Source organism: Mastigoproctus giganteus, chromosome 9, assembly GCF_048544385.1.
Source record: "Mastigoproctus giganteus isolate SK-2022 chromosome 9, ASM4854438v1, whole genome shotgun sequence".
Classification (NCBI taxonomy): domain Eukaryota; kingdom Metazoa; phylum Arthropoda; class Arachnida; order Uropygi; family Thelyphonidae; genus Mastigoproctus; species Mastigoproctus giganteus.
Genome location: NC_143583.1, coordinates 126,149,840 through 126,161,855, shown reverse-complemented (window position 1 = coordinate 126,161,855; position 12,016 = coordinate 126,149,840). Strand labels below are relative to the sequence as shown.

At 36.8% G+C, this 12,016-nt stretch overlaps 1 protein-coding gene across 1 annotated transcript in view; it reads left to right on the top strand.

Moving 5' to 3' along the window:
* Positions 1-12,016, top strand: part of LOC150080705 (gonadotropin-releasing hormone receptor-like) — a 320,442-nt gene that overhangs the window by 140,131 nt on the left and 168,295 nt on the right. The gene's annotated exons all lie outside the window — the stretch shown is intronic.

The following is a 12,016-nucleotide window of genomic DNA, read 5'->3' as shown; positions in this document are numbered from 1 at the left end:
CCGGATACAAATATATCATAAAATATAGATATTATTTCATATTCACCATTAGAAGACACAATATGGCCCAAGTAGCCTATGTGTCGTTAAACCCAACAACAACAACAGCCTATATTTATTAGTAACTTCCTCAAGAGCAGGCCCCGGGTGCCAAGCGTTATAGTGATCAAGCGATTCTCAGTGATTTCTAGAGCGTTTTTCTTGAAGCTGCAGTTTTTGTTCAGTTAAAAAAGTTTTCTTACGTTTTCATTAAATACTAGTAAACTTAGACTTACGATCTGTAAGTAAGTTTCAGAAAGGCAAATCACCTTTCTTTTTTTTCATTTAAACTAATATACTAACTCTTATACCGCTTGGTCACTCTAGCGGCACTGCTCCTGCCTCCCCGTGGCGGGGCCGGTAACCTGGGAGAAGAAATCCACTCTCCCGGGGCTGAAAGGAGCAAAGATGGATAACAATTCGTTTCCACCTTTAGAGCCTCCGAGCTCAAAACTAGTGACTAAACACACCGATGATGACTTCTCCCAACCCAAGAGGTTGAAAACAAATCCTCAAGAGGAGATACCAGCATTTCTCATACTGCACTCTACATCAGACCAGCCTTTGAGTAAATTGTCCCCATTCCTTGTGCAAAAATGCTTAGAGGCTGTCGCAGGTTCACCAAAATCAGTAAGGCGACTCCAGTCTGGGGATCTTCTGGTAGAGACCATGAAATCCCAGCATTCTGCAAAGCTATTAAATCTGACAACTTTCGGCGGACATCCAATAAAAGTCACTCCCCATGCCACCTTAAATTCCTCCAAGGGAGTAATTGCAGAATGGGACTTATTAACCGTATCAGAGGAGGAAATAGTCAAAGAGCTACGAGAACAAAGAGTCATCCAAGCCAGGAGAATCATGACTCGTAAAGATGGTACTCTCATTCCAACAAGGAGCATAATCCTCACTTTTAGCTCTCCCATCTTACCAACATCTGTCAAAGCAGGCTATCTCCATTGCCGTGTCCGACCCTACATCCCAAACCCAATCAGGTGCTATAAGTGCCAAAAATATGGACACTCTCAGACTGCATGTAGAGGTGAGGCAATATGTCCTAATTGCGGATCGAAAGACCACAATCAATCCGATTGCAATGCTACCACTCCTAATTGCCCAAATTGTAAAGGGAATCACCCAGCTTTCTCTAAAATATGCGAACTATGGAAGCAAGGGAAAAAAATACAGAAATATAAAGTGGAAAACAAAGTCACTTATTCAGAGGCGAGAAGAGAAATAATCAAAATGGAGCCAAAGCGAACGTATGCCACAGCTGCCAAACAGGTGCAATCAGTAAGTATCCAAACGGACGTTACAGTTCCTCCTAATACATCTATCGCGAATTGGGCACGATCCATACTCACTTCTCCCAAACAATGTCCTTCACAACAAACAACTGAACAAGCCAGCAATACTCCAATCTCCATTCCAGCCGATGCGTCAACAATGAAACCAAAAGCTACAGAAACCCCAATGGTGCATCCACGGATTTCAACGGAAATGGATATTGATCAGGAGAAAAATTCAGATGATGGAATTTTAGAACTCCACGCAACTGATGAGATAGACACAACACGTCCTTTCTTTCCTAAGAAAGACAAAGTAAAAATAGAGAGGTATAAACAAGCTACAACCAAAAAACTGTCAGAAGCAAAAACAACTAACAAGAACGCATAATGGAAAGAATTCTTCAGTGGAATTGTAGGGGCTTTCGTAATGCAAAAGATGACTTGCATGATCTCGTAAACCGCTATGAACCAGCATGTATATCCCTACAAGAAACCTATTTAAATCCACAAGTGTGTCCTACCATTAAAAATTATACCATGTTCAGAAGAGATAGGAGTATCGACTCGCCAGCTCGTGGAGGCGTGGCAGTTCTTGTTAGAAATAATATTCCATCTAAACCTGTTGCTCTTCAGACTCCTTTTGAGGTAGTGGCAATGCGCGCAGAAATTGGCATGACTATTACAATAGCATCTATATATATTCCCCCAAATTCCTCAATCTCCTCAGAAAATCTAGAAAATCTAATAGACCAGCTACCACCTCCTTTCTATTTACTCGGAGACTTCAATGCTCATCACTCGCTGTGGGGATCTCCAACAATCGACAAAAGAGGTAAACAAATAGAAAATCTTCTCGATGTGTGCCAACTTACCCTTTTGAATACCGGAGAGCCTACCTATATACATTTTTCAACAGGATCCATGAGTGCAATAGACCTTTCAATCTGCTCTCCCTCCATATGTACTAATACGGAGTGGTCAGTTCTTGAAAATCCACTAAATAGTGATCATCTACCAATTCTCTGCAAGCTGCAAACACGGGTAAACTCCCCTTTGCCGGGTCGCTCCAAATGGAAATTTCGTAGGGCACACTGGAATGAATATGCTTCAAATGTTCAGTTAGATGATGAAATAATTCAACTTCAACCCATAGATTATGTCACACAACATATAACTAATCAAATATTACAAGCTGCCAACTCTACAATACCAAAGTCCTTGCCTGGGAAACGCAAACACAATAATTACTGGTGGAATCCGGATTGTACATACGCTAAACAGGAAAAAAATAGGGCTTGGAATTTGTTCCGCAAATTCCCCACAACCAGTAACCTAATTAGTTTTAAAAGAATGAAAGCTAAGTTCCGCCAAATAAGAAGGAAAGCAAAAAGAGAAGCATGGATTAGCTTTTCCTCTAGTATAAACAAGGACACAGATATCAGACTCATCTGGAAGAAAATACGAACAATTGATGGCAAATATGTCCAGTCCCCATCCTCAATATTAAACTGGAAAGGAAAGGAGTTGTCCTCTCCGGCAGAAATTGCAAATGCCTTAGCCGAATCATTTGCCAGTATATCAGGTGTATCCACCTACGACCCAATCTTTCAGAAAATTAAAAAATCATCAGAGCAGCATAAGATCAATTTCTCCACCAGAGTTTCACACCCGTACAACCAGCCATTTACATTAACAGAACTTTTAGGGGCGCTCAATAAAACTTCCAGTAGTGCTGCTGGTCCAGATGGGATCTACTACATCATGATAAGCCAACTAAACAACAGAACAAAAAGGGTATTGTTAAAATATTACAATCGAATATTTCTAGAAAATATTTACCCAAACTCATGGCGTCACTCAATTATACTAGCCTTTCCAAAGCCAGGAAAGGATCGCAGCTTTCCACATAATTACAGGCCGATTTCATTGACCAGCTGCTTAGGCAAAGTCTTGGAAAAAATGGTTCACAGGCGGCTAACGTGGTTCCTGGAAACTAACAACTTGCAAAATAACAATCAGTACGGGTTTCGAAAGAACCGGTCCACGTTAGATGTAATGATAAAAGCAGAAGCAAACATCCGAAATGCCTTCATAAGGGGACAACATCTGGTCATGATCAATCTTGATATTGAGAAAGCCTTTGATAACACCTGGCGATACGGTGTACTTCAAGATCTTCATTCTTTTGGCTTGAGAGGTCATTTACCCCACTTTATACAAAACTTCCTATGCCACAGAACATTTCAGGTTAGATACATGAACAATTTATCTAAATCATTTGAACAAGAGGAGGGTGTTCCTCAGGGGTCCATTCTTAGTCCGACGTTATTTTCAATAAGAATTACAAACATGACACAGGATGTACCTAATACAGTAGAATCGTATATGTTCGCTGATGACCTCGTTGTTTCTTGTCAATCCCAATCCATGAACACCATTGAAAGGCAACTCCAAATTTCCATCGCTAAAATTGAATCATGGGCATTGCGGAATGGCTATTCCCTATCAGAAAAGAAATCTAGTGCAATTCATTTTTGTAAAAAACGCAAACTTCACCCAGATCCAGAAATATTTTTAAAAAACAACCTGATTCCTGTCACTAACAGTTTCCGACTGTTGGGGTTATATTTAGATAACAAACTTAATTTTGCTTCCCATATTGCTTTCCTTCGAACTACATGTCTAAAAAAACTGAGCATCCTGAGAGCAGTCTCTGCTAAGTCCTGGGGTGCTGACAGAAGCTCTCTCCTTCATCTGTATAGAGCTTTAATAAGATCACGATTAGACTATGGATCACCTGTCTATGACTCCGCTAGGAAAAGTTCACTATTACGTCTGAACACCATACAGCATAGTGCTCTTAGGATAGCTGTGGGAGCCTTCAGAACATCTCCGGTCCACAGCCTGTATATTGAGGCAAATGAACCCCCTTTGCATCTCAGGAGAAAATCCTTATTGTGTAAGTATGCAGCAAAAATTAAAAGCATGCCATTCCACCCTAGCTGGCAGTACCTGTTTGATCCTCAATATGCTGAATTATATCACAATAAGCCTAATGAAAACCGCCCTGCAGGGATTCGACTGCAAGAACTCACAATCAGTTGGGATCTTAAATTTCACAACATATTCCAAGACCTTGCTACTCCTGAAACTCCCTGGACTGAATTCTCACCTCTCTGCGACAATTTCTTTTCAAGATTGGGAAAATCCTCTCTGGCAAATATAAACTATCAACAGCTCCATAAAACTCATTTGTTGGAAAATTCAGATAAAGTACCTATCTATACTGATGGCTCCAAAACAGATGCAGCCGTTGGTGCTGCAGCAGTTTCTTCTACCTTTTCAGATGCTGTGTCTCTTCCAACGGAATGTTCTATCTATACTGCAGAATTATTTGCTATTAAACTAGCTCTAGATAGAATACACAACAGCTGTATAAAGCAATCCCTGATATACACAGACTCCTTAAGCGCAATCACTGCCATTCAAACTACCATGTCGCCCTCACATCCGATTCTTAAAGAGATACGGTCCAAGTTATTTTACTGTCAAAAAGCCAACCAGAAGGTTACCTTCTGCTGGATACCTGGTCATGCAGGCATTCCAGGTAATGAACAAGCGGACGCCGCCGCTAAACACCCTGACTCAAGCAATTCCAGGCAACAAACAGTGCCCTACACCGACTACAAATCCATCATTGAAACAGCATGTAGGAAGCAATGGTCTGACCTCTGGAAAGCTCAAATAAATAATAAACTGCTGCAGATAAAAAAAGAGCCAAAATTGTGGACATCTAGTATCAGGAAAAGCAGGCGACAAGAAGTAATTCTAGCAAGGCTCCGCATTGGACATTCACATCCAACTCATCTGTATTTGCTTATGGGAGAGAACCCTCCTCAGTGTTTGTTGTGCCAGTCGCAGTTGACAATATATCATATTCTCATTGAATGTCCCCAACTTTCAACTACCAGAAAATCAACCTTTACATCCCTATCCCATTTGAAGGAACCGATTACCTTATTGCAGATTCTTGGCAATGATGCAAATTTGGAGGAACTGTTTACTTATTTGAAACAGATAAATCTTTATAATAGCCTATGATCACAATAACATGAGAAATTAGCGATAAGCAAATATCGAACAGGCACAATATGGCCCAAGAGGCCCTTGTGCCAGAAAACCCAAATACAACAACAACAAACAATCCTCAAGAGCTGCTCTTTCCAGGTTCGATGCCAAAATTGCTTTTCTTCTACATTCTCGCAGAAAGAAGGAGTACCACAGGGGTCGGTATTGAGCGCAACCCTATTTGCCCTTAGAATTGATTCCATTACAAAAGAACTTCCAAATACTGTGGAAACCTATCTTTATGCTGACGATCTCTCTATTTCTTGCCATTCTCAGAGCATGATATCTATTGAAAGGCAATTGCAGATGTCCCTCAATAAAGTACAAAAATGGGCTGAGTTCAATAGAAATCGTCTTTCCTATCAGAAAACAGTTGCGATCCACTTTTTCAATCAACGTAAATTACATATATACCCTAAACTTCGGATATCAAATTCCACCATCCCGATTGCCAACAATGAGATTCTTGGGATTTATACTGGACAGCAAGTTAAACTTCTTTGAACACATTGAAGTAATACGTACTACCTGTCTTAAAAAGCTGAACATGCTAAGAGCTCTATCTGCCCTGTCTTGGGGAGCAGATCGTGCAACTTTTCTTCTATTATATCGAGCACTGATTAGATCCCGTTTGGATTACGGTGCCCCAGTCTATGATTCTGCCCGAAAGAGTGTATTGCGCTGGCTCGATCATGTACAACACAATGCGCTGCGAAGTATTTTCATTACGAACAATATTGTCAGATAAATCTAATATATCCGAAGTCTACTACAATTTGATATAAAAATCATAACAAAAGACATCATTGAATAAGCCACAAATCATAAGTTAGGCGCATTATAGCCATAGAAGCTGATGCGCCAGTAAAATATCCAATCCAACAAACCATGCATTCAGACAGTTCGGCGAGAAGAAGTGCTATTTGCAAGGATTAGAATAGGACATACTCGTTTGACTCACCTCCATCTACTCACAGACGATGACCCTCCTCAATGTTCACAGTGCTCTGAGCATCTAACAGTCAAACATATTTTGATTGATTGCCCACATTATCGATAATATCGAACTTCAATATTTCATTCTCTGGCTAAACTCCGAGAACGGCTAACGTTCAATGATATCATTGGTGAAAACGCAAATATTAATGAACTTTTCTGTTATTTGAAACAATTAGGAATGTATGAACGACTATGATTGGTTTCTGACATGAAATGAGGTTGAACTGTCTTCACATTAATTATTTATTTATTTTTATTTTTTCAACATTCCTATGAATAGGCGCAATATAGCCACAGCGGCCTGTGCGCCAGTAAACACCCATAGCGCGCACACACACGCCAAGTTTTCATTCCATATAATAAAAAACTAATATTTTATTTTTATTTTTTTAAATAAAACGTGTAAAACACACAGCTTGTTTTAAAAAATTGAAATATTTTTTAAAACTTAAAGTTATTAAATACAGTAAAACATCGAAATATACTAAGAAAAAATGAAATACCGGTATGGCTCAAGCGGAATTAAAAAATAGTAATAAAGCTAAAAGAGTTTTTATTAAAAAGAAATTTAATTGTTTTATTTTGGGAAAATATTTCGGTTTTCTTTTTAATTCTGATTAAACAGCGCCAAAATTATCTTTTCTTAAAATATCCAATGCTTAATGTATGAAACTTTTTTTTTTAAGTTAAAAAAACAGTTTTTAAAACAAGCTGTGTGTTCTGCACCTTTTTATTTCAAATTTTTTTTTAATGTAAAATTTATTTTATTATAAATTATAAAGGTTTTAGGCATAAAACGGAAGCATAGCCTCTTCCATTTTCCAGTTTTACGTATTATACTGTACTGTATTACAATTCGCGAATTTTTTGGACAGCTACAAACAGCCACAGAATGCATTCTGTCGCAATTTTGTGAACTGAACGAAATTTATTGAACAAATTGTCAGAGAATATTGAGTAATACGGCTGCCGTGGTCCCCTGTGTAACTTGCGGTTCACTCTTCTCCTTGAAATATTCCCTGAAGTCTCCCACTCTGCTTTTATTTTCGCAAGGTACCTTTGACCACTTTACGATCCGAGTTCGTTGCGTCGCTTGTAATGCCCGTCAAGAACAGGTAATTGTTTATAGAGGAAAGGGCCACACAGCAATGTAGTCTTCTGTTTACTCTAAGTTTACTAATTCTGGCTGCAGTGCGTAAACAGATTTACTTTGGATTTTCTCGTAATATCACCACCTTTCAGACACTGCAGTGGTCAACGGTTCAGAGAGTTGATATCATCGAGGTCTTCCTTGAATTGTAAACAGCGACATTTAGTCATAACAGCGTTATGCAAAACAGTTTAAACTCAATAAGATATGAATACAACGTGATACCGTTAATAGTATATTAGATAGAACGACGCGTGACTCACGTTGTGATTGTATTTTATATTTTAATCGTATTTAATATTTTTAATATGAATAATTAATATACAAGTTTTTAACTAGCGTCAGACTAATGCATGCCTGCCCACGATCGCACTCTTTATAGTGCTATGAAAAGTGGAGTAGATGATGACATCAAAGAAAGAAGAGATCAGAAAATCAGATGCTAATTTTCAAGATAATATCTCGTTCTATACATTCTACATTACAGCTCTTAGATGTCACGTGGAACGTATGTGTACCTCATTCTTATCGCGATGGACTTCTTTTCTTGCTGATCCTGACAGAGAAAAAACACACACACATAATTGATATAGTCTGCCTTTCATTTTAGTAAAAGATGTAAAACCATACTTCACATTCAAGGCCTTTTTTCTGCAGGAGATGGATGCAGAGCAGCCGAAAGCCAAAATTAAGTATTCCTCTCGCATCCGAAATTAAATACTAGATTTGAAACAAGAGCAGATGGAAATCTAAATAGACATTAGTATACAACAAAGGTTTTCAGAATTCTATCATATTAGGAAATTCAGTAACGTGCCGCAAAAAAATAACGCAATATAATTGCTAATATTGCCCGTATGAGATCAGATACGATTAATATTAGCTGAATTAGATTGAAGAGGTATGGATGCAGGGTTCAGTGGTAAACAATTTATTGAAAAGGACCACTATAGCAGTTTTGAAAAAGGCGAACATGATCTGTAACTGACTGAAAATTAGCAACACTGTAAATGTCTTCATCGATTAAACTTCAGACGTTCAGGGATAGGTAGCCAAGATGCAAATATGGTTCTCATCTTTAGCGAGTTTGTTCCCAGATTTCGACACGTTCTAACCACTTCCAGGTATCCTACATGCAATTCTACACTCGTAAACACACCTAAATAGTAAAATGGTGCGGTTTTAAGTGTCACTTATTTCTACAGAGTGATATCCTGACTGCGACTTCGTTCAGTAAACATTTCGCCACCTTTTCTTGAAGCCTACCACGATCTGGTAGGAGGATAACAGCGAGAAACAAAACCCGGTATATCTTTCTGACTCGTGGAAAGTGAGATTACTTTTCTCTAGATGTTTCGACAGGATATTACGTTTCATTTCAAAGGTCCTAATAACTACATGTAAGTGGAGCAGGTTAGCCGAAAGTCCAATAAGCTCGCATTGGCCACATTTGTGAAAATTAAAGTATAATGTTGCGCAGCGCTGTGTTTATGCCGTTTGTACAATGGCCATGTTTAATGTTCCATCGCTACTAACCCTGTTTACTGAGACACGAAAAATACGTCCATTACATTACTGTTTGGATAGCTAAGTAGAACTATTTAATCCAGAAAGTGTCCACATTCAAGCTACAGCGTAAAAGCCACCAAATTCCAATCCTCGTCATTAAGAATTCCAATATTTGCATTTCTGGACATCGACAACAGAGGGCAGCATTATTAATTTTACTTTGCATAAATATCCGGTAAAAATATAATATATTATCTGTTTATCCTTCCTTTTTATATGCAATTAAAATCAAACATTCCGTTTTAATTGTTATCGATAAAAAATAAATATAACCAATTAAAAAGAAAAAGTTACATAAGTGTACGTTCAAAAATGGCCTCTTGCCAAAAAAGATTAATTACTGTGTGGAAAATTACTTGAATGACTACTTTTAGTAATGGCATAAACATTTCTAAAGAATAAGGAGTCTTAGAAAAATATAAGAATGTAGAAATTGAAGTTAAATCAATCCTGGACTAACTGCGTTATCCATTGTATATATTTCGACGAGATTGAGGATTGCGTTTTTCCTTTCTTTATTTTCAAACAAAAGAAAACCAAACAATAAGAGAAATTTCTTTCAAAGTAAACTAAATTCTTTCAATCAGTTTTAGAAAGGACAGTAAGATAAACTTACTGTAAACTTACGATAAAGAAAGACTCGCTTTCCCTTTTCACTGTTTCCGTTCGGGTGGTATTAGTAACCTTCTAGGATCCGTTTCTTCTAAAATTTCAAGACTTCATTTTTCTGCATGTATCTTTGGAAATGTCATTAAAAGATGACCAGAATAACAATGCAACCATCCACTTAAACTAATAGCTTATACCGGTTGCAGAAAATGTGTTCTTTAAATAAATTAACCGTAAATTATGGTTCAGTTGCTCTCCACGGCGTATGAAAGTAAAGTGTGTGAACTGTTTAGAGTGATAAATGATCTTAGCGGAATTGGTAGAGCCATTTATAAGTACACAAAACTACCTTTTCAAGGAAACCATAATAGATATTTCCAGTTAGTTGTTAGAGAAGAAGTAATTTATCTGCTGGCAGCAGATAAACAAATCTCCAGTTTAAGGATCCGTTCTACAGAATCTTTATGCTGGAATTAATGCAACCATGTCTCTGTTATATTTCAGATATTTGTTTCTTCAAAAACAAAATGTATGGTCACGTAATTTACTTTGATGAATCGATTTATTATGGCACCTGTGAATAATTATCACATATGCAAGGAACTTACTACTGCCCTACATCCAATTATTCTTTTACCGTTAAGTAGCTTGCTTATTAGGTATACGACGACCCATCTTTTCATTTTCTTCTTCTTGTTCTTTCTCTCTCTCTTTCACTTGTCGAGGGGTTTCCAACACTTCATTTGTATCCTTTTATCATTCTCCATCCTGTATATATACTTTTCCCATTTTTTTAGGAGTATTAGCATATATGCATAACCGCATATGTCCGTCCTCAGCCTGTCTGTGTCCTTCCGTTCGTCCGTCCGCATGTAACAACTAGGCTCCCAGTAGACAGATTTTCGTGAAATTTTATATTTGATTCATATAGAAAGATTTGGCCAGCCATCTGATATGTCATTAAAATAAGAAAAATGGAAATCCTGTAATTATTATTTCTTTCTTCCATTCCAAAAATTTCCAATAAAAATTTCTTAGATTAATTGTAATTTTAATGCAGTATGCTTTGCTTCAGACAGTCTATACACTCTTCGTGTGTGTTGTTATGTAAGACTCATGAACGTGGTAGCGCCTGCGGCTAAGTTTAGAAAACATAAAAAATTAGTTTTATTAAGTATTTTATAAAGTTATCATCTTAGTAATTAATTGAAAAAAAAATTAAGTTAATCGTAGAAAAAGAGAAAAAAATTCAATTAAAAGTGCGTGGCATCCTTTTGCAATTCATTTTGGTTTTCCTGCATTGTCCACATAGTAGGACAATACTTAATTAATAATTAAGTAATAAGTAGTAATAATTAATAATTAATTAATAAATAAAAAATACCTAATTTTTTTATTTAAATTTGTTTACTTTTATTTCTTTAATTAATTCATCCATTATTAAAATAATGATCAATATTTATATTGAAATATCTAATCTAGATATAACTACTGATGAATATTTATATATGTAAATATCTAATTTAAATATTTATATTTCTGTTCACTGTTGTTGAATTTTATTAATTTTACTCGATTAAAAGCTTTTGTTAATTCAATATAGTACGCATAAATTGCTCTATTATGCGCTAATAATTTAATTACCTACTTTATCATAAATATGGTATCTATGGATGACCTATTTCTAAATAAATTATTGTTCGTCACTAAATTCTACCATCTTATTTAATTTTTTTTTCTAATATTCCCTTTGTTCCCATCAATGCCCCATTTAATAGATTAATACCTCTATAATTTTCTTGTAATTGTTTATTTACTTTTCCATATATTGTTATGCAGGATCTCTCCAAACCTCCTTTTATAAAAATAAAATTTTATCGTGTGACTATTGTACGTTACATCCGAAACCACTTACATGATAGAGGATATCTTCAAGTTTTAATTAACCAACAGGAAATTATGCTGAGATCAACTGCAGTTGATGGCTCTGACTACTTTAAATTTTACACTCTGGGGATTCGTGAAACACGAGGCGTGTCACTATGCCAGGAACAATTATGGAACATAAACGATGCATCTGTGAAGCAATCGGCCGCGTTGACAGGGATACATTTTGACGAATATGGGAGGAACTAGATTACAGGTGTATCTCCAGAGTAATTAGAGGTACCCACATATCACACCTCTGATTGAAACTTTAAGATATCCTCTATCACTTGAAAGTAGTTTCAGGTCT